Here is a 19,370-nt window from a genome sequence, read left to right as displayed (position 1 = left end):
CCACACTGAGCCCTGGGAATGCTCAGAAGAGGCAGCGCATAATTTCATCCCAGCTTGCCCAAAATGGCTTGTGGGTGCTAAGCACCTGCTAATCTTTTTGGGTAGGTGGTTGGGCCCTGGAGCACCCATGGAGTCAGCATGTATGGCTACTAGGCCTAGGCACTTAGCTCATGTATAAAAAAGCTTGTTTGGGTCCACAAAGAAGACCTTCCATCTATCTTTCTCAATGTGGTGGGTATGCTTGGGGGGGTGCCTGTCAGATTAAGTCTTGCACTAAGAACATATGGAAAAGGAGCAGCCCTTACCTCTTCTAGGAAAAAGCTCAGCAGAGTACTTGCTTGGGGATTTGAAGCCATGCCATCCCCCTCCTAGGCTTAAGTTCTAAGCTAGAAAATATTCTCCCAGACGGGTGCCTTAACATAGGGTTGTGTGCACCCATTTTCTCTTGCCTAATTGATATTTTTTCTATGCAACCAGGACACCTTAGTAGGATGTCTTATAGAGCAGGGGCTGGAACATTCACCTAGGAGGTAGCGATAGGTGTTCAAGTCCCTTCAGTGCAAGAACTGAAACTGTCTCTGTAACTACTGCTGTATTTTACGAGGAAGTGCTCTACCTTATGCCCCTACCTTTGACTGATGGTTCAGAGTTGCAAGTCCTGATCACAGGTAGTATCTGGAACTGTAAGAGGAGTGAGGCTGAAGCCATGCCCCTCTCCTTAGTGCTTCTTGCTAGCTGGGTTAGGCAACTTCCCATTCCATGAATCCCATTTTTAGGCACCTAACTCCACCTGTGTATTGTAAAGGTGTGTACATCAGGGCTACAGATTTCACTTGCTGGTGAGATGTGAATGAAAGTCAGCTGCTAAAATGTTCAGCAGTGCTGTACCCCTGCATCCTTTTGTGACTAACCCTTGGTGTTTTACAGGTTGGAGGTGTAACAAGGCAGCTCTATACCCACAACAGCAGCGCTGCATGCGGCAGTGCCAGCTGCTGTGTTGCTGGCAATGGCAGCTAATTTTGCACGCCCTCTTTCCAAAGGTCCACTCAGTTTCTGCTCCATCACCCCTCTCAGGTACACAGCTGTAGCAGACAAACCAATCACAGCTCACACACAAGGGGAAAACTCAAGTGTTCAGGATCCCAAACTCAGCTCTCTTCAGGACATTGTGAGGCTTTCTGTTTACAAATTCTCCCTCCTATTCTGAAGGCAGCTTTAAAAGCATCCCTAACTTGATACCAAAGACTGGCATGAGGCAGCTAAAGTGGCTATAGAGAACCAATTCATTTTCTTTGGTGAAAGGAAGACCTCCACATCCTACATGTTTTTTGACCTGCTATTCCATTTTCAGCAAGCACCACTGTTGGAGGCCAGTGAAGGGAGCAACTTGCTTTTAATTTCATTGATACAGGACTGAACCCAAGTTTTCAGGTATTACTGTGCCAGTGCCAGATTCAGTACTAAGCCTACAAGCCTAGCTGCAGTACTAAATGCCATTAGCAGTGTGACCTCTCTGGGAACACACATTAGGTCAAGCCCCTCAGGGGACTTCAGTAAGGAGGCTCCTAGTTCTGGATCCTAAACAGGCTTAGGCATAACATAGACATTCAAGCTGGTTAAGACTGGGGCAGCCCTGGGCATGGACAGGCATGCAACTACAGGTGTCTAGGTAACTTTAAAGGCAAAAAGTAAGGTGCTTAACAAAATCGGGGAGAGAGGGAGGGGTTGGTTTTCAATTTAGATGCCCAAGTTTTATTTAAACCCTGCTCAGGATACCTACCAAGGTTTTGCTGATAGAGCTCAGGGAGGTAGGGGTGTGAAAAGATCACACACTAAACTGGGTGGTGTAGCTCTGCCTACAAAAGCCTCAGTGCAGTTGATGCAGCTCAGCAGGAAAGCTGCCTCAACACCCATTGTGGGGTGCTGGACTTTCCCTCTGCTTTGTACAGGGTACCCAAGAGCCTCAAGGAAGTCTAGCTTCTACCCCAGGCACGTAAGTCTTTTCTTGGATCTAGCCTGAAGTGAGTTGCTTAACTCTAAATAGCAAGTTGATGGCAGTGGTAATATTAAATCTTAGAAGGACCAGGTGGCACACACCCTGTTCTCATCATGCACCCTGAGGTCTTTTTAAACTTCAGAAATATAGGAGTTAAAAGTTCAGGGTGTGCCGTAGGTGCTTTCATTCACAGGGATCACAGAGGAGAAGTGAATTATACATAAATTAACCAGTTAATAATTGACAGCTCTGGATAGCTAATGGGTCAGCCTAGCAACAGCACTGTGAATTTCTAAAATAATTTAATCTTCATGTTAAATGTGATTATGAAGAAAAAATGTAAATATGCTGTTTAACTTAACATTGCAGTGTCCTGTTGCATGCCAAATCTTCACCCTGACGCTAGGTGGGGCTATACCATAGGTTTCTAAGGCACAGCTAGAAATATCTTGGCTTTATCTTTTCTTCTTTTTTTTCCCAGAATGACACCACCTTAGATGTTTATGACCATCAGGAGAATTTACTACTAAGTCATATACTGATGTAATGAAATCTAATATATGCTGTGTAATGAATTATGAGATGTTATTTAGTTTCAGGGTTTTATTACTTCAATCAGTTATGACCATATTTCCTTTTATATGATTGCTCACTCTTTAAACATACCAGATGACTGTATGAAGAACACCTAATAAAGTCTGGAGATGTTAAAATATAAATGTTATAATTTTTTTGCCATAAATTTGTTTTAATTCTAGCAATACTAGCTTTCACATAGAAAACAGAACATATCTTGTTGCTATTACCACTAATTTCTGATAGGGAATAAATGGATGACACTATCTAGTTATGGCTATCGAGAAACATTATTAGTTGGGCATGGTAGCAACTAGGGGGACAGTAGTTGGGAATGAAAAGTGTGTGCATTTACATACATGTGTACATTTGTGGAGGGAGTTTAATACAACACTAGAGACACTGTAAACTTGCCATTCATGATGGAGGCTCTTTTAATTCCTTCAGTGAACTTCCTGCATATTTATAGCACTGTCACAGAGATGAATTACTCTACATTTATAGGCTACGGTAAAATCAAATATATGAAAATTGTTATCCTGGTCTCTCTGAATTTACTTCTAATTTGTGCCGCAAACCATTTCTTGTTTTACATTTAAAAGCTTCTCATCATTTGACATCTAGAGCTTTATGTAAATGTAATCTGAGGTAACTCCACTGAAGCAGAGTTACATAGCTATAAAACAGGCATGAGTTCAGAATCAGTGCCTTAGTAAATCAGTGTATATCTGTCCTTAGGTCGCACAAATTACTGTGTAATAACAATGGATTGAAGTTTCCTTATTAACATGGTTATGACAAGTGTTGAATTTTCAATGAAGATATTCTGAAATTGATTTTGTAAGCATTAATGTCCTCTATGCAGTAAAATAGCAAATAACTTTGAGCATTTTAATAGAACTGGTCCCCTGTTATATAAGTCAGCACTCAAGAAGAATTCCAGGAATTGGCTGAAGTAATTGCAAAACTATTGGCCATGATCCTGGACAATTTGTGGAGGTTAGAAGAGGTCCTAAATGACTGGAAAAGGCAAATCTCACACGCATCTTTGAAGAAGTAAAATGGAGGACCCAGGGAATTACAGACTGGTCACTGAAAGATACTGGAGCAGATCATGAAGACCCTGCTGAGAAACAGTCCAGTATGGATATGTTAAAAGCAAGCCATGGTTAACCAATCTGATTTCCTTCTATGACACAATGTGGACTTTGTGGATGGGAGAGAGAGTAGATGTGATAAACCTTAACTTTAAAAAAGTTCTTGATATTGTCTCCTTCAGTATTATGTAAGCTAAGAAAATATGCTCTAGATCACTGTCAAGTATATGGTCCATGGGCTGGATACAGCCTGTAGTGCCATTCAGTCCAACCCACCAGGTTACCAGTAGGCTACTAGAAGTTGGGGGCAGGGGTTGGCAGTGTGGCTTGCTACAGAATTCAGAGTTCCTGAGCAACCATGGACGTGTCCATCAGTGGCAGGGGAGTGAGCAAGGGCTGTGCAGATAAAAACCCTCTCTCACCATGCAGCAGCCAGACCCCTCCCCCACTACCCCAAATCCCCCAGACCCACCATGTCCAGTTCAGGGCACTGCATTTCAAGAAAGAAGGGGGCAAGTTGGAAAGAGCCCAGCAGAGAGCAGCAAAAATTATTAGAAGTCTAGAAAGCATGACATAGAAGAAAACAATAGAAGAACTGGGGTTATTTTGTCTACAGGAAAGACAGGGGATTTGAAAATAATCTTTAACTACAGAAATGATTATTATATAAAGAGGATGGTGAGCAACTGATGGTGGTCAGGCAATAAGCACTGGAGCAGATTATTTAGAGAGGTTATGGAGTTTCCATTACTTGAAGTTTTTAAGCACAGGTTAGACAAATGTTTGCCTAGGATGCTCAACCTGCCTTGAGCAGGGAGATGGACTGACTAGGCGACCTCTTGAGGTCCCTTCTAATCCTAATGTTCTATCATGCTAAGTGTAGATACCTTTTATTTTGTAAGGATTATAGGTATTACACCCTGTCACTGTAAAGCCTGTCTCTGCAACTCCAGTGCTTAACTAAAGAAAAATATCAATAGGCTAATATGACAAAAGGCTCCTCCTTTTGGCCTTCCAAAACTATTGAGTTTTGCTTGCTTTTCATTATCCCATGCTCTGGGGACTCCATCGCTTATTTAAGATTTGTTTACCAATGTTGCTACTTCTAAACAACATCAACTTCTAGGACACGTTGGTGCCACCTCAAGTCATGCTTAGGAGCACTGTAGGGAAGTATAGCCTACCCACTCCATAATGCAGCCCCACAAAATGTAATGAGCTGCTTCTTGGCACATGCCCAGAGCATACTCAACACTGTTCTCAAGCTCCTGGCCTTGGATGGGCTTATTGGAACATGTCCAGTGTCACTCCAACAGTGGCTATATAACATCTTTTTACATCATTTGGTGTATTAAGAGTGGGCATGAAGGAATGCATTCTGTTTTCATGGTGGTGCTTCCTAGCACAGTCAGAAACAGTATAGACATGTCTAGCATAGTTGGAGGTCGAATTCTCTCTCTCAAAATAGTTCTAGTACAAAACAGTTTTTCATTTTTTATCTAAGATGTTTAGTTTAGGAACAAAAATGTTTTGTGAAAGGCCCATCTTCTTTCTCGCTGCTGTTAACAACTCTATTAATTATTTTACAAATTCTCAGAATATCAAGTGGATATGAAATAAAGACCTTAATATTACACAAGTTTGGGATAATAATTCAGATAGAGGGTGAATCTACATGAAATGCTTAATGTGCAGTAGACTAATTCTATTGCGCATAAGCATGCATGGCAACACTGTATTAATATACTAATGTGCAGTAGTATTAGTCTTCTGCACATGAAGCATAATGCAAAAAGCATGTGATTACATAGTATGGCACCCTCCTGTGCATTTATTTAGTACTTGAATATACAAGTACTAAATTTAATGTGCAGTAGACATTGCACATTAATAAACATGTAGACGTGTCCAGAGAGACTTAAAAAGAGTGACCAGAATACTTACAATATGCCTTTGAATAGTTAAAGGGCACAGTATAATTCCATTAAGAAAATTCTTGCAATGTATTTGCATTTGGGAATATGTCATTGGACTCTCCTACTAAAACCCAGTGTGGAAGAAAAGTTGAAAGTGGTCCTTAATAATATAATAAATATGTCCAACATTACTTAGCTGTTAAAAATGTTTTCAGTGCTGTGTGTTGTTGGCAGACCCTAACCAAGAACAAGTTTTGGCAAATACATTGTATATTTAGTTTGCTGTAATTCTTTTCCATCTCCATAAAATTCAGATTCTTGAAAGCTGATTGAACTAGTACTTGTGTTTATTTTTAATTAGCAAGCAGAGGCAGGAAACAAACTCTGCGTTCCATACGTTTTGTCTTTAGCAGACAAAAACCTTGTATTTGCTGGCTTAATATCTTAAAACTTTAAGTCAAAGGTCCTTTTTCTCCCAGCATTTACCCTCTACCTTTGTTAGTTCTAATTAAGTTTGCTTTTGGTTTTTCCATAACCTTCTTGTTTGAAGTAAATTAGCAAGAGATCCCAGTGACATTCAGTTGCAGAAAAAAATTTGAATTCTTTTACTCCACTTCCAGGCTGACAAGAAACTATTATGTAGAAACCATATAGTACATATTATTTCAGGCCAGGCTATAGCTGTCAGTAACCATACCCTACAATGTTAGCTTAATTTTCCATAGGAAGAAATAATTATTTAACTATGTAATTTAAGAAATTATGCATTGGTACACCACAGTATAGTTGGGTGTCATGGAGTTGTATCCACCCCCAATAAAAAAAAATTGACAAATCAGGCAGTTGCTTAATGAACGTTGGGCCTTGTTCTTATCTTGTAAACTACAGCCTAAACATAGCAACCTCTAGGGGAGGTGTGGGAAGTGACTACCCCCTTTCCTTCCTTTGATTTACAAGATTAATGTTCCAAGTGATCCCAAAAATTTTAATTTTGATACCGGCTTGGGAGAAAGGAATTGGCCAGATAATATTCCATTGGGTGTCTTGGAACTCCTGTACCATGCTAAAAAGTAATAGTTTGTTCAACTAAATGAATTAGCTGGACATGTCTTGTGTCTCTTTACTGTAACAACTTCAACTATACAACATTAAGCTGGTTGTTCCAGTAGAGAGGTATACATAAGCACATAAGCATACATTTGTTTATGCTTCTGTTTTGTAGGGTAAGGTGATTTTGTGGTGTACATAAGTTCACAGGTATAGGTGCACACATACATATGTGTATGTAGACATATATAAGGTATAATACATATATAAGTGGGAAGAGTGATTATTTTATAAATACTGACATCCAAACAAATTTAGAAAACGTGTTGTTTTTTTCAGCCCTTGTGTTACAAAGTGACTCTTCTTCACATGGAGGAAAGCTAAGATACTGGCATAAAGTAACCACCATAACACAACATGATGGGTAAAAATGGGATGCTACCCATCCAGTTTTTTTGTTTCTCTCTTTTGTAACTGTTTCAAGGAGGTGGGTTTGAGATGATGGGCTTATAGTCTGATGTCAGCAGAACCACAATAAGTATTAACAAGGTACAATGGTCCCTTTACCACCAGTTCTTGGCTATTCTTGAAAATATATAGCAAAATGACACTGTAAATAAGTAAATATGCATGTGATTCAAAACTATCTTTCTTAATCTTTGTTTTGGCCAAACTTGCTCCAGGCTTTTTCTCTCTCCCCTTCAGCTAACCCCATTGTCCTGTTGTACAAGTGTTGGTACAAGAAGCTTCTCTTCTGAAGTCCTTGCTGTCTGGAACTATTTGCTGTATCACACTGACTCTTCAACAGCTAAGATTGCTTTCGTATGTCTCCCATTCATTTATGAATGTGGTGAGTGCATTATTTAACTATATAAAATATTTGGAGCCAGACATTGTAGATATTAGACATAATTAAGACCTACTACATCCATGGAAGTTGAGGGCAATTTTATCTTTGATGTCAGCGAGAGCAGAAGTTGCTTTGTGCTATATAGTGAAAATTCATTAAACAGTTTAGTGTCAGAACCTGTGTTGCTTAAAGAATGATCTACAAAACATTCCTGGTAGATAACCTTGGTTAGATAGCTTATAAGAACCATGTTGCTGGAAGAAGAAATAGGGCAAAATTGAACACCAAGTTTTGCAGGCGAGAGGTAGTAAAACAAACCCACAAGGATATAAAACTTGTTAAACTTAAATATGTAAATCAGTAACCCCTGCAGTGTTTGGAGATTAAAAGACTTGGAAATCATTACAGGTCCTTAGATCTATGGAGAACTCCTTTCTGGAAATAGGCTGACTAGGCATAGGCAAGTCAACCAAATGTAGTAAAAGTCACTCAAGGGAGCTGAAGAGAGAATACATAGTTACTGCCTTATGTTGCTAAAAGTCCTAAGGGGTAGTAACAAGCAAGCCAAATAAGAAGCAGTTATTTATCACTAAGTAGGCCGTTTTTACTGCTTCCTTTTCTGCCTTGAACACAATCTTATCTGGTTAAATAACTCAGGATTGTCATAGTAAAATGGCTTGGAAAACTCACAGCTTACTACTGCATGTATCATACTAAATACTGCATAACTTGTTTGGCCATGTTTTTATCAGCTACTTAATGCAGGCTGTATTTCATTGAAAAACCAAAGGTAAAAACAAATAACTTGATTGTCAGTTTAAGTTATGATGTGGCATGGTTAACTTTACATTTGCTGTTTTGATATTTCAGTTGTTACCACTTTAATTGGGAACAGTGTTGTGTGGATTGACTGAATTTATAACCGCAATATACCACAGTTAAATAGTCCCTATGAGAGAAGGTTCCATGAACTGAACTTGCTTAAACCTCAGAAAAGAATGTGGAGGTGTGCGTGGGGGGCCTTGGACCATGTTTAGATATCTTAGAAGATTGTGCAAGAAAGGAGGGACATTTATATAGGATCCTGATAAGCGGAGAAACTAACTGGTGCTCTATCTACGCTAATGAGTGGAAGTATCGGTACCAGAACTGTGAGATAATACTCATGGAGGTACCAAAAGTACAGCCTGCCCACCCTAGTCCTGCTTTCATTGCAGTTTTATCTTTGTAATCTACTCCTCTGTTGTAGTTGTACTGCCCCTGAGTTCATATATGGTTCCTTTAAGCAGGAGCTTGAGGGAAATATAACAGAAATGACTTCAGAAAGAGGAATTATAGAAATGTAAGTTTAGAAGAGAATTCAAGAGGTCATCTTGTCCATCCTCCTGCTCTGAGGCAGGATTAAGCATACCTGGATGATCCCTGACTGATGTTTGGTTAAGCTGTTCTTAAAAACGCGAATAATGGGGAGTCCACAACATCTCTTGACCAACAACCTTTTCCAGTGCTTAATTATCATTACAGTTAGAAAGGATTTTCCTGATATCTAACCTAAATCTTTGTTATTGAAAATTAAACAGATGTTTTATTTTCCTTTCATTGGTAGACATGGAGAAAAACCATTCATCATTTTCTTTTTAACAGCTTTTCACATGACTAATATCATATCCTCCTCCTCTTTTCTGGACTGAGCAAATCCAGATTTTTCAACATTTCTTCCTCCTCCATGTTTTCTAAACACCAAATAATTTTTGTGTCTCTCCTCTTTACTCTTTCTAATCTGTCTACATCTTTCTTAAAGTTAAATTCCTAAAACTGAACAAAGTACTCCAAAGGAGGCCTCATCAGTGCTGATGAGAGCAGAACATTTGCTTCTGTCAATTATACGCAGCATTCCTGCTAATATTGCAGACATTTGTCATTTTGCTACACCATCCTACTGTTGGCTCATATTCAAGTTTGGTTATGTACAATCCCCAGATCCTTTTATAGTTCTGCTTCCTAACCAGTAATTCCCCATTTTGAATTAGCCTGTTTGCTTCCGAAGTGCAATATTTTTCACTTATTTTTAATGAATTTCATAGTTTCATAGTTTCATAGTTGGTAGGGTCGGAAGGGACCTGAGCAGATCATCAAGTCCAACCCCCTGCCATGGCAGGAAAGAGGACTGGGGTCAAATGACCCCCAGCAAGGTGATTGTCAAGCCTTCATCTTGTTCACTTTAGACAATCAAGCTCACAGACAATCAAGATCATAGTCAGTTTTCATCTGTCCTCCAAAGTACTTTCAAGCCCTCCCAACCTGGTGTCATCTGCAAATATTATAAGTGTAGTCTGTATCTCATCATCCCTGGAATATAGGTTTTCATGTTAATGAAAATATGGAATAGAACCAGACTCAGGCCAGAACCTTGTGTGATCCCACTGTTCATGTCCTCCTAGGTGGACAGTGAACCACATACATACTTGATACATACTTTTTGACTGTGGTTATTCAGTCATAGGAGAATTTCAGTTAGACCACTGCACTGCACTCTACTGATTCTATACCAGCATTTAGGATTATCAATACTGCTGAAGTGAAGAACAGAACTAAAAAATCATCAATAACCATATCAGTAACCCTTGAAATGATAAGTAATGAGATAAAGGGAACATTATCAGTTCTATTTGAAGGTAAGTTACCTTCTCCCTGGATCAGAAATGAAAAGTTGAACTCTAGGCCAAACAGCTTATTATGGGCACAGCATGTTGGCTGTTATAGCCACCAGCTATTGAAGGAAGCTACATGGCTTCTAGTCCTCTTTGACTCTCTAGCTGAATTACCAGGTACCAGTTTACAGCTGGGAACAGCTTCTAGCATGAGCTGGAGTGTGTTTCAAGTTCACGCCTCTAGAGCTATATTAAGAGGCCATAAACAGTCTGCTGCCTTGCCATGCCTGGATCAGAGACATGAAGGACATACTAGAATTTACACATGATACTTATAACAAGGAAAGTGAGCAGGAACGCTAGATTATTTTGAGAATGGAGAGGCATGTGACTGAAATAACAAAGATTACTTACTGTGAACAGTGAGACCTTAAAAATGGAGAATCCCAAGGAGGGAAAGAAAAGCAACTGAACTGTTTGCACAGATGATCTTAAAGGACCAGTTCTGGGAATGGGAGTCCCGGTGGGGGAAGAGGGAAACATCTTGACCAAAATTTGATTGCAAGGCTGGAGCACTTGCTTTATTGGAATTTTTTATGTGACTCCTGAGATTGGGGGAAATTAAGGGCTAAGTTTAACTGGTATTTCTGCTAGATTTCTAGGAATGTGTTTGGTGTCACAGAGCAGCTAAGCTAAGCAGTACAATAATCTCTCCCTCTGTGCCCCAGCACCCCCTTCCCCGCTCCAGCTTTCAGCTCTCACGACACAGAACTACTGTTATTGTCCTAGGCCTGTTATGTAGGATTTTCAGGCTATTCACTTTCTCATAGCTCTGCTTGCTGCTCTGAGTGATGCCTTGCTCAGGCAGTGGCTCATATACCAATCCCTCACTAAGTTTCTGAGAATGACTGAGTTCAACAGGCTCTGGATCTTTCATCTCCCCCTTACATGTACCTGCAGCTGGCAGCAGCTTATATTATGCTTGACTTATGGCAGAAGACAGTCAAAATGAAGAAGTTGATTGCTGTCAAAAATACACTATGTGCTCCACATTGTGTGTCACATTACTTGTACAGATAAGTGTTTCTTGGTGCACCTGGCCAGTAGAGTGTAGGACCTAAACCAAACAGGCCATATAGTGTCTAGTGCTAGATTATGGGACAGCGGAGAGGGCATTTCACCATTTGGTCTACTAAGCCACTTGTTTTAATCTGCTTTGGTCCTAGATGAACGGGAAAGTGACTTGGCCAGAGGCCACATGGAGTTGGTCTTGGTCAAAGTCCAACATTGATTAGATGACTTATGTGTCACCAAGAATGCTTTTGTGTGTGAACATCAGGCATGTTGCAGGTGTCTTGGAGGGACTAGCCGCATGCTGTGCACCATCTTGATCTGAGCAGCCACTTGAATCAAGACAGAATGCTTCACTCTGGTAGGTCTGGGCTATGTACGTTGCACCTTTGTATTAAATTTGATACAGCCTGTAGGGTCCTGGCAAATTGCCAGTGCAGCTGCAGAAATGTTGGGGACTTTTGCCATAATGTATTGGTTACTCATGTAGAAAGCAAGTTTCATTTAATATAGACAAGGATACATTTCATGGACCTATGGTTCTTTTCAACCTATGGTGCCCATCTCAGTCTGATAATGTTTAAAGTAAAAAAAAGTTCATTTTAGCAAAATACAGTGTTATAGGAAATCCCTATTGATCAGGGAAAAATAGTGGACGCATCTACATGAGAGGCTTTCTGCTCATTAGCCTAATAACCCTGCGCAGTAGCGTGTCATGGCAAAAGCTTTGCTAATAGCCTGCTGTGCAGTGTTATTAGGCTAATGCACAGTGAGCGTCACTAGATAACCATGTGCCAGTGCTACTGCACAGTAACTTTAGATACTGTGTATTTAGTTAGTACTTTATTAAGGAAGTACTAAACTAAATGCGCAGTATCTAAGGAACATTAAAGAATGTGTAAATGTGCCCATTGTATAGACAATTTAGGTACAACATGAATCCTGTGTTGTAAAACTACACTGTCAGTTATACAAGGACTGCAATTGTACAAGAAGGGGTACAGGTAGAAGAATAAACTTCTTAGCTCTAGAAGTCTGAACTATAATGATGTTCTCAACATAGTTCCAGTGGACATTTGGCCACTTCTAAAGAGCACAGAAATGTCTGGCCTAGCTGACAGCTTAGACTGCAGAACGAGGCAGAACTGAAACACTAGATTTGATGCTACTCTGGACTGATATGTATTGACAGAAGAGTGTGAAGCAGTTTGCAGAGCTTCGCCTGTACTCAACTTGGCACTAAGCCAGATTTCAACCCTGGCTTCCAGAAGTGAAATACTAGTACAAAAATGTACTGTGTTACTTAGCACCCCAGATTGTTGCATTGTTTAACAGCAAGAGACTTTTCAAGTGTGCAGGAAAATAACTGCTAAGGCAAAAAATGTTTAAAGAAAGAAACTCATCAAACTTTATCTGTGTTATATCAGGAAAAGTGAAGTGAGGTTTTAGGTTAAGAACATCCTAGTTCAGCATTTTGCAAAAGCAGGGTGGTCACTTGATTTTGGCCTGTATCCCATCCAAACAGAATTGCACTTTCCATCAGTCAAAATCCAAGAAACGAATAATGATCTCAGAGTTTTGTATTTGTCATTGGATTTGGCCCATTGACCTGCCTAAGGGAAGGCAACAATATGAAAGTTTTCCTAAAGCCAAGGCCTACAGGGCTCAATCAAAATTTAATTTTATCCTAATCCATTTTTTCAAAGTGCTCTTTCTCCTGCTTCCTTTTAAGTTTGCATGAAGAGCTATATTATGTTTCCTAGTTTCCTACTTTCATAGTAGCTAGGGTCAGGAGGGACCTGAACAGATCATCTAGCCTGACCCCCTGCCACAGGCAGGAATGAATGCTGGGTTCACAAGACCCCAGACAGGTGATCATCCAACCTCTTTTTGAATTTACCCAAGGTAGGGGCGAGGACCACTTCCCTAGGAAGCTGGTTCCAGATTTTGGCCACCCTAACTGTAAAATATTGCCTTCTAATCTCTAACCTAAACCTATTCTCTATCAGCTTATTACTATTATTCCTTGTCACCCCAGGTGGTGCTGGGGAGAAAAGGGCTCTTCCTGTTTGTTGATGGCTTCCCCTGAAGCCACCAGGTCCCACCTCAGCCTCCTATTGCTGAGGCTGAACAGGTTCAGGTCCATCAGTCTCTCCTCAAAGGACCTGTCCTGCTGCCCTCTCACCAAGCGGGTGCCCTCCTCTGAACTCTCTCCATGTTGTCCACATCCCTCTTGAAGTGCAACGCCCAGTACTGGACTCAGTGCTCCAGCTGCGGCCTGACCAGTGCTGCATACAGGGGGAGGATCACCTCCTTGGACCGCCTTGAGATGCATCTTTGGATGCATGACAAGGTATGGTTGGCCTTGCTGGCTGTGGTCTGGCATTGGCGGCTCATGTTCATCTTGGAGTCAATAATGACTCCAAGATCCCTTTCCGCCTCTGTGCTTTCAAGAGGGGAACTCCCCAGCCTGTATGTATGCTGTGGATTCCTTCTCCCAAGGTGCAGCACCCTGCATTTATCTATGTTGAACCTCATCCTACTCCCATCTGCCCACTTTTGTAGTCTGTCTAAATCTAGTTGCAGCCCCTCTTTCCCTTCAAGTGTGCCCACCTTGCCCTACATCTTAGTGTCATCACCAAACTTGGACAATGTGCTTTTAACCCCCTCATCCAAGTCGCTGATGAAGATGTTAAACAGTGCAGCCCCAAGGACCAAGCCCTAGGGAACCCCACTGCTTACATCTCACCAGGTTGAGTACAACCTGTCCACCACTACTCTATGAGTGCACCCCATCAGCCAATTTTTTACCCATCCAACTGTGTAGGCATCAATGCCACAGTCGCCTAATGTATTAATGAGAATGGGGTGAGAGAAAATGTCAAAGGCCTTCTTAGAGTCTAGAAAGACTATGTCCATGTCAACACCATCATCCAAAGACTTAGTTACCTGGTCATAAAAGGCAAACAGGTTGGTAAGGCAGGACCTGCCTTTGATGAACCCATGCTGATTGCCCCTGAGCATGATCTCCCCTGCTGGCTCCCACAGATGTGCTCCTTGATGATTCTCTCCAAGATCTTCCCGAGCACCGAGGTGAGGCTTATGGGCCTATAGTTATTTAGGTCCTCCCTCCTCCCTTTCTTAAAAATGTGGACCACATTAGTTAGTTTCCAATCCCCTAGCACCTGGCCAGATGACCACGAATGATCATACAGCCAGGCCAGGGGCTCTGTGATGACCCCTGCCAGCTCCCTCAACACCCTTGGGTGGAGGGCATTTGGACCTGCAGATATAAAAATGTCCAGCCCTTCCAAAAGATCCCTAACTACATCTGCACTGACCCAAGGCCTGACAGAGCTATCCCTGAGATAGTCGCTACCTCCAGTAGGAGGGATGTTCAAGAAAACAGAGGCAAAGAAACTGTTAAAAATATCAGCTTTTTCATCTGACATAGCCACAAGGTTGTCATTTGAGTCTTCCAGGGGCCTTACATTGCCTGGTGCCCTCTTCTTGCTCCCAACGTACTTGAAAAATAACTTATTGTTGTTCTTAATCCTGGACGCTAGCCTGAGTTCCATCTCTACCTTGGCCTTCCTAATAGCCCTCCTACACTCATGAGCTGAGGAGGAGTCTCCTCCTTGGTGATAGCCCCTCCCTTCCACTGGTTGTATGCCCCCCTTTTAGTCCTCAGGCATTGCTGTATGCCCTTGCTGAGCCAAAGGGGTTTCTGAGCACTCTTACCCCTTGCTTCTCTCAGGGACTGTTACCCTTTGGCCCTGGGGGATCATCCCCTTAAGGTACACCATGCTTCATGGACTTCCATCTTCTCTACCTTCTAGGCCCTCAGTGCCTCCCCCACAAATCTCCAAAGCTCATTGAAGTTGGCCCTTCTGAAGTCAAAATACACCCCCAACACAATAGAGTAATAATTGCAAAGCTAGACAATAGTCTGGCTTTAACTCAGAATCATAGAAAGTTAGGGCTGGAAGGGACCTCAGGGGGTTATCTAGTCCAACCCCCTGCTCAAAGCATGCCATCTCCAACTAGATCATCCCAGGCAAAGCTTTGTCTGGCCAGGTTTTGAAAATCTCCAAGAATGGAGCTTCCACCACTGCTCTGGGTAACCTGCTCCAGTGCTTCAGCACCCTCCTAGTAAGAAAATTCTTCTTAATTCATAGTTTCATAGTTTCTAGGGTCAGAAGGGACCTGAGTAGATCATCTAGTCCAACCCCTGCCACAGCAGGAAAGAGTACTGGGGTCAAACGACCCCAGCAAGGTGTTCATCTAACCTCTTCTTAAAAACCCCCAGGGTAGGAGCCTGCACCACTTCTCTTGGAAGTTGGTTCAAGATCCTAGCCGCCCTGACCGTGAAGTAGCACCTCCTGATATCTAGCCTACATCTACCCTCTGCCAGCTTGTGATTGTTATTCCTGGTCACTCCTGGTGCTGCTCGGGGGAACAGGGACTCCCCCAATGCCTGCTGATCCCCCCGACTAGCCTATATCAGGCCACTAGATCCCCCCTCAGCCTTCTCTTTTGGAGGCTGAACAGGTTCAGGTCCTGTAGCCTCTCCTCATAAGGCCTGCCCTGCTGCCCTCTGATCATGCGAGTGGCCCTCCTCTGGACCCTCTCCATGCTGTCCACATCCCTCTTGAAGTGTGGTGCCCAGAACTGGATGCAGTACTCCAACTGCAGCCTGACCAGTGCCGCATAGAGGGGTCGCCTCTTTGGACCTGCTCGAGATGCATCTGTGGATGCATGACAAGGTGCGGTTGGCCTTCCCGACTGCCTCCCCACACTGCTGGCCCATGTTCATCTTGGAGTCAATGATGACCCCAAGATCCTTTTCCGCCTCCATGCTGACAAGAGGGGAGTTCCCTAACCTGTAGGTATGGTGCCGGTTGTTCCTCCCCAGGTGCATCACTTTGCACTTGTCTGTGTTGAATCTCATCCTATTCACATCCGCCCACCCTTGTAACCTGTCTAGGTCTGATTGTCTAGCCTGTTGCTTCCTTCTAGTGTGCCCACATCCCCCCACATCTTAGTGTCATCAGCAAATTTGAACAGGGTGCTTTTTATCCCCTTGTCCAAGTCACTGATAAAGATGTTGAGCAGTGCGGGCCCGAGGACCCAGCCCTGCGGAACCCCACTGCCCACGTCCTTCCAGGTTGAGAAGGACCCATCCACTACCACCCTCTGGGTGCGGCCCTCCAGCCAGTCGGTGACCCAATTGACTGTGTGGGTGTTGACACCACAGTCCCCCAGTTCCTTAATGAGAATAGGGTGAGAGACAGTGTCGAAAGCTTTCCGGAAGTCCAGGAAGACTACGTCCACTGCTACCCCTGCATCTAATGATTTAGTGATCTGATCATAAAAGGCCACCAGGTTGGTCTGACAGGACCTGCCACTGATGAACCCGTGTTGGTTGCCCCTAAGCATGCAGTCCCCTGCTGGCCCCTCATGGATGTGTGCCAGAATAATTTTCTCAAACAGCTTGCCTAGGATCGAGGTAAGACTAACTGGCCTATAGTTTCCAGAGTCCTCCTTCTTCCCCTTTTTGAAGATAGGAACCATGTTGGCCCTCTTCCAGTCCTCTGGCACCACACCAGAGTACCACGAGTGCTCGTAAAGCCGTGCCAGGGGTACCTCTGCCAGTTCCTTTAGTACTCTAGGGTGGAGATCGTCTGGACCAGCTGACTTGACTACATCCAGTCCCTCCAGAAGCTCCCTAACTAGTTCCTCACTAACCCTTGGCCCAGGTGTGCCTCCCCTGGGGCCCGAGAGGGGCCCTGCACGGAGGTGGCTGTTCTGGTCCCTACGTAGGAAGACAGAGGCAAAGAAATCATTAAATATGTTAGCTTTGTCGTCTGGTGTGACGACCAAATTTCCCAACGCGTCCTGCAAGGGCCCCACGTTACCCGGGACCTTCTTTTTACCCCCTATGTATTTAAAGAAGGACTTCTTATTGTCCTTAATCTGGGAAGCTAGTCCTAATTCCATCTCTGCCTTGGTCTTCCTGACTGCTCCTCTACATCCCTGAGCGACTGTCATATAGTCATCCCTGGTGATGTCCCCTTCTTTCCATTGGGTGTATGCCTCCCTTTTAGCAAGGAGACATTCCCGGATGCTTTTGGTGAGCCATGGAGGCTTGTGTGCCCTCCTGCTCCCTTTGATCCTCGTTGGGATTACCTTCCTTTGGGCTTGGAGGATCGTCTCCTTAAGGAGCGACCACTCTCCTTGGACACCTGGCTCCCCTCCCCTCTGGGACCTCAGCGCTTCCCCAACTAACCTCCTTAGCTCGTTGAAGTTTGCCCTCCTGAAATCTAGGGCTGCTGCCTTGCGGCATGCCTTTGCCACCTTGCGCTGGATGGTGAATTCCAGCAGGCGATGATCACTGTCGCCCAGGTGGTCAAGCACCCGCAGCCCCCTCACCAGGTCATCTCCCGTGGCCAGCACTAGGTCCAACAAGGCATCTCCCCTGGTGAGGCTGTGCACCTCCTGGGTTAGATGGAGGTCCTGCACTCTGTCTAAGAACCTACGTGAACAGTCAGATCTGGCTGACTGCTCTTCCCAGATGTCCGGGAAGTTCAGGTCCCCCATGACTACCACATCCTTAGACTTCACTACCTCTGTGAGCTGACCTAAGAATTCCTGGTCAAGCTCTTCCCCCTGGTTGGGAGGTCTGTAATAGACCCCCACCATTAATGGTCAATACTAATGGTCAAGCCACTTTCTTAAATATGGGCATTATGTTTGCCCTTTTCCAACCATCTGGGACCTCTCCTGACCACCATGAGTTTTCAAAGATGATGGCCAATGGCTCTGTAATCACATCAGACAACTGCCTCATCACTCTCGGGTGCATCCCATCCGGGTCCATGGACTTGAACACATCCAGCTTTTCTAAGTAGTCCCTAACCTGTTCTTTCACCACTGAGAGCTGCTCACCTCCTCCCCAGACTGCTGCCCAGTGCAGTAGTCTGGGAGCTGACCTTGCCTGTGAAGACTGAGGCAAAAAAGGCATTGAGTACTTCTGCTTTTTTCTGCATCCTCTGTCACTAGGTTACCTCCCTGATTCTGTAAGGGACCCATACTTTCCTTGATCCTCCTCTTGCTGCTGACACACTTGTAGAAACCCTTCTTGTTACCCTTCACATCCTTTGCTAGCTGCAATTCCAATTACATCTTGGCCTTCCTGACTTCATCCCTGCATGCCTGAGCAATGCTCTTATATTCTTCCCTAGTTATTTGTCCAAGTTTCCACTTCTTATAAGCTTCCTTGTTGTGATTTAGTTTACTGAAGAGTTCCCTGCTAAGTTAAGCTGGTCTTCTGCCATACTTCTTAGTCTTCCTGCACATCAGAATGGTTTGTTCCTGCACTCTCAGTAAGGCTTCGTTGAAGTAGAGTCAGCTCTCCTAGACTCTTCTCCCCCTCAGACTGGCTTCCCAGGGGATTCCGGCCATGATTTCCCTGAGTGGTCAAAGTCTGCTTTTCTGAGCTTTCTGTCGTGTGGTGCAGGTTTGTACTTTTCTGTTCTCCATCCTTCCTTTCCTCAGGATCCTGAACTCCATCATATCGTGATTGCTGCTGGCCAAGTTGCCATCTACTGTACTACATTCTACATAGAAGAACCACAAAATTGCTACAGCCCCATCATTCTTCCCCAGATCTCTGTTCTAAGAAACAGTTCTTACCATCTGGAAGGTTGGCAGATTTAGGCTATTTCAGATGAAGGGGATTTGTGAATCTTGAAATCAAGGGGACTTTACATCAAGGGGACTACAGTATGGGTACCCACTGTACTCAACTATGACCAAGTGGTGCTGAAAGACTGGATATTATATGTATCTAGAATGGTGAATGGGAAAATTCTTTGGATGTTGGACTTTGAGGGAAAGCACTACACTGCTTCCCTTTCTGTTTCATAGATCTCATCTCCCCTGCCCAGCTTCTAAGGCCTTGATGTTATGAAGAAAGTATGTGACCAATATGTGGGCCCTGATGCTAAGGGCTGAAGAGTAGGGCTGAGTGAAGCTTCAGTCCCCGATTCGATTCAGCAGAGTTTCAGCCACTGATGGTGGAGATTCAGCCCAATTTGCTGGCCAAATCTCTGAATCCAAATCAAATCAGTAGACCCTTTAATCTCTGAATCGAATTGGAACACT

The sequence above is a fragment of the Crocodylus siamensis genome, chromosome 3 (genome assembly GCF_052110815.1).
Source record: "Crocodylus siamensis isolate JL-2025a chromosome 3, ASM5211081v1, whole genome shotgun sequence".
Classification (NCBI taxonomy): Eukaryota; Metazoa; Chordata; order Crocodylia; family Crocodylidae; genus Crocodylus; species Crocodylus siamensis.
Note: the sequence above shows the minus strand (reverse complement) of the source record.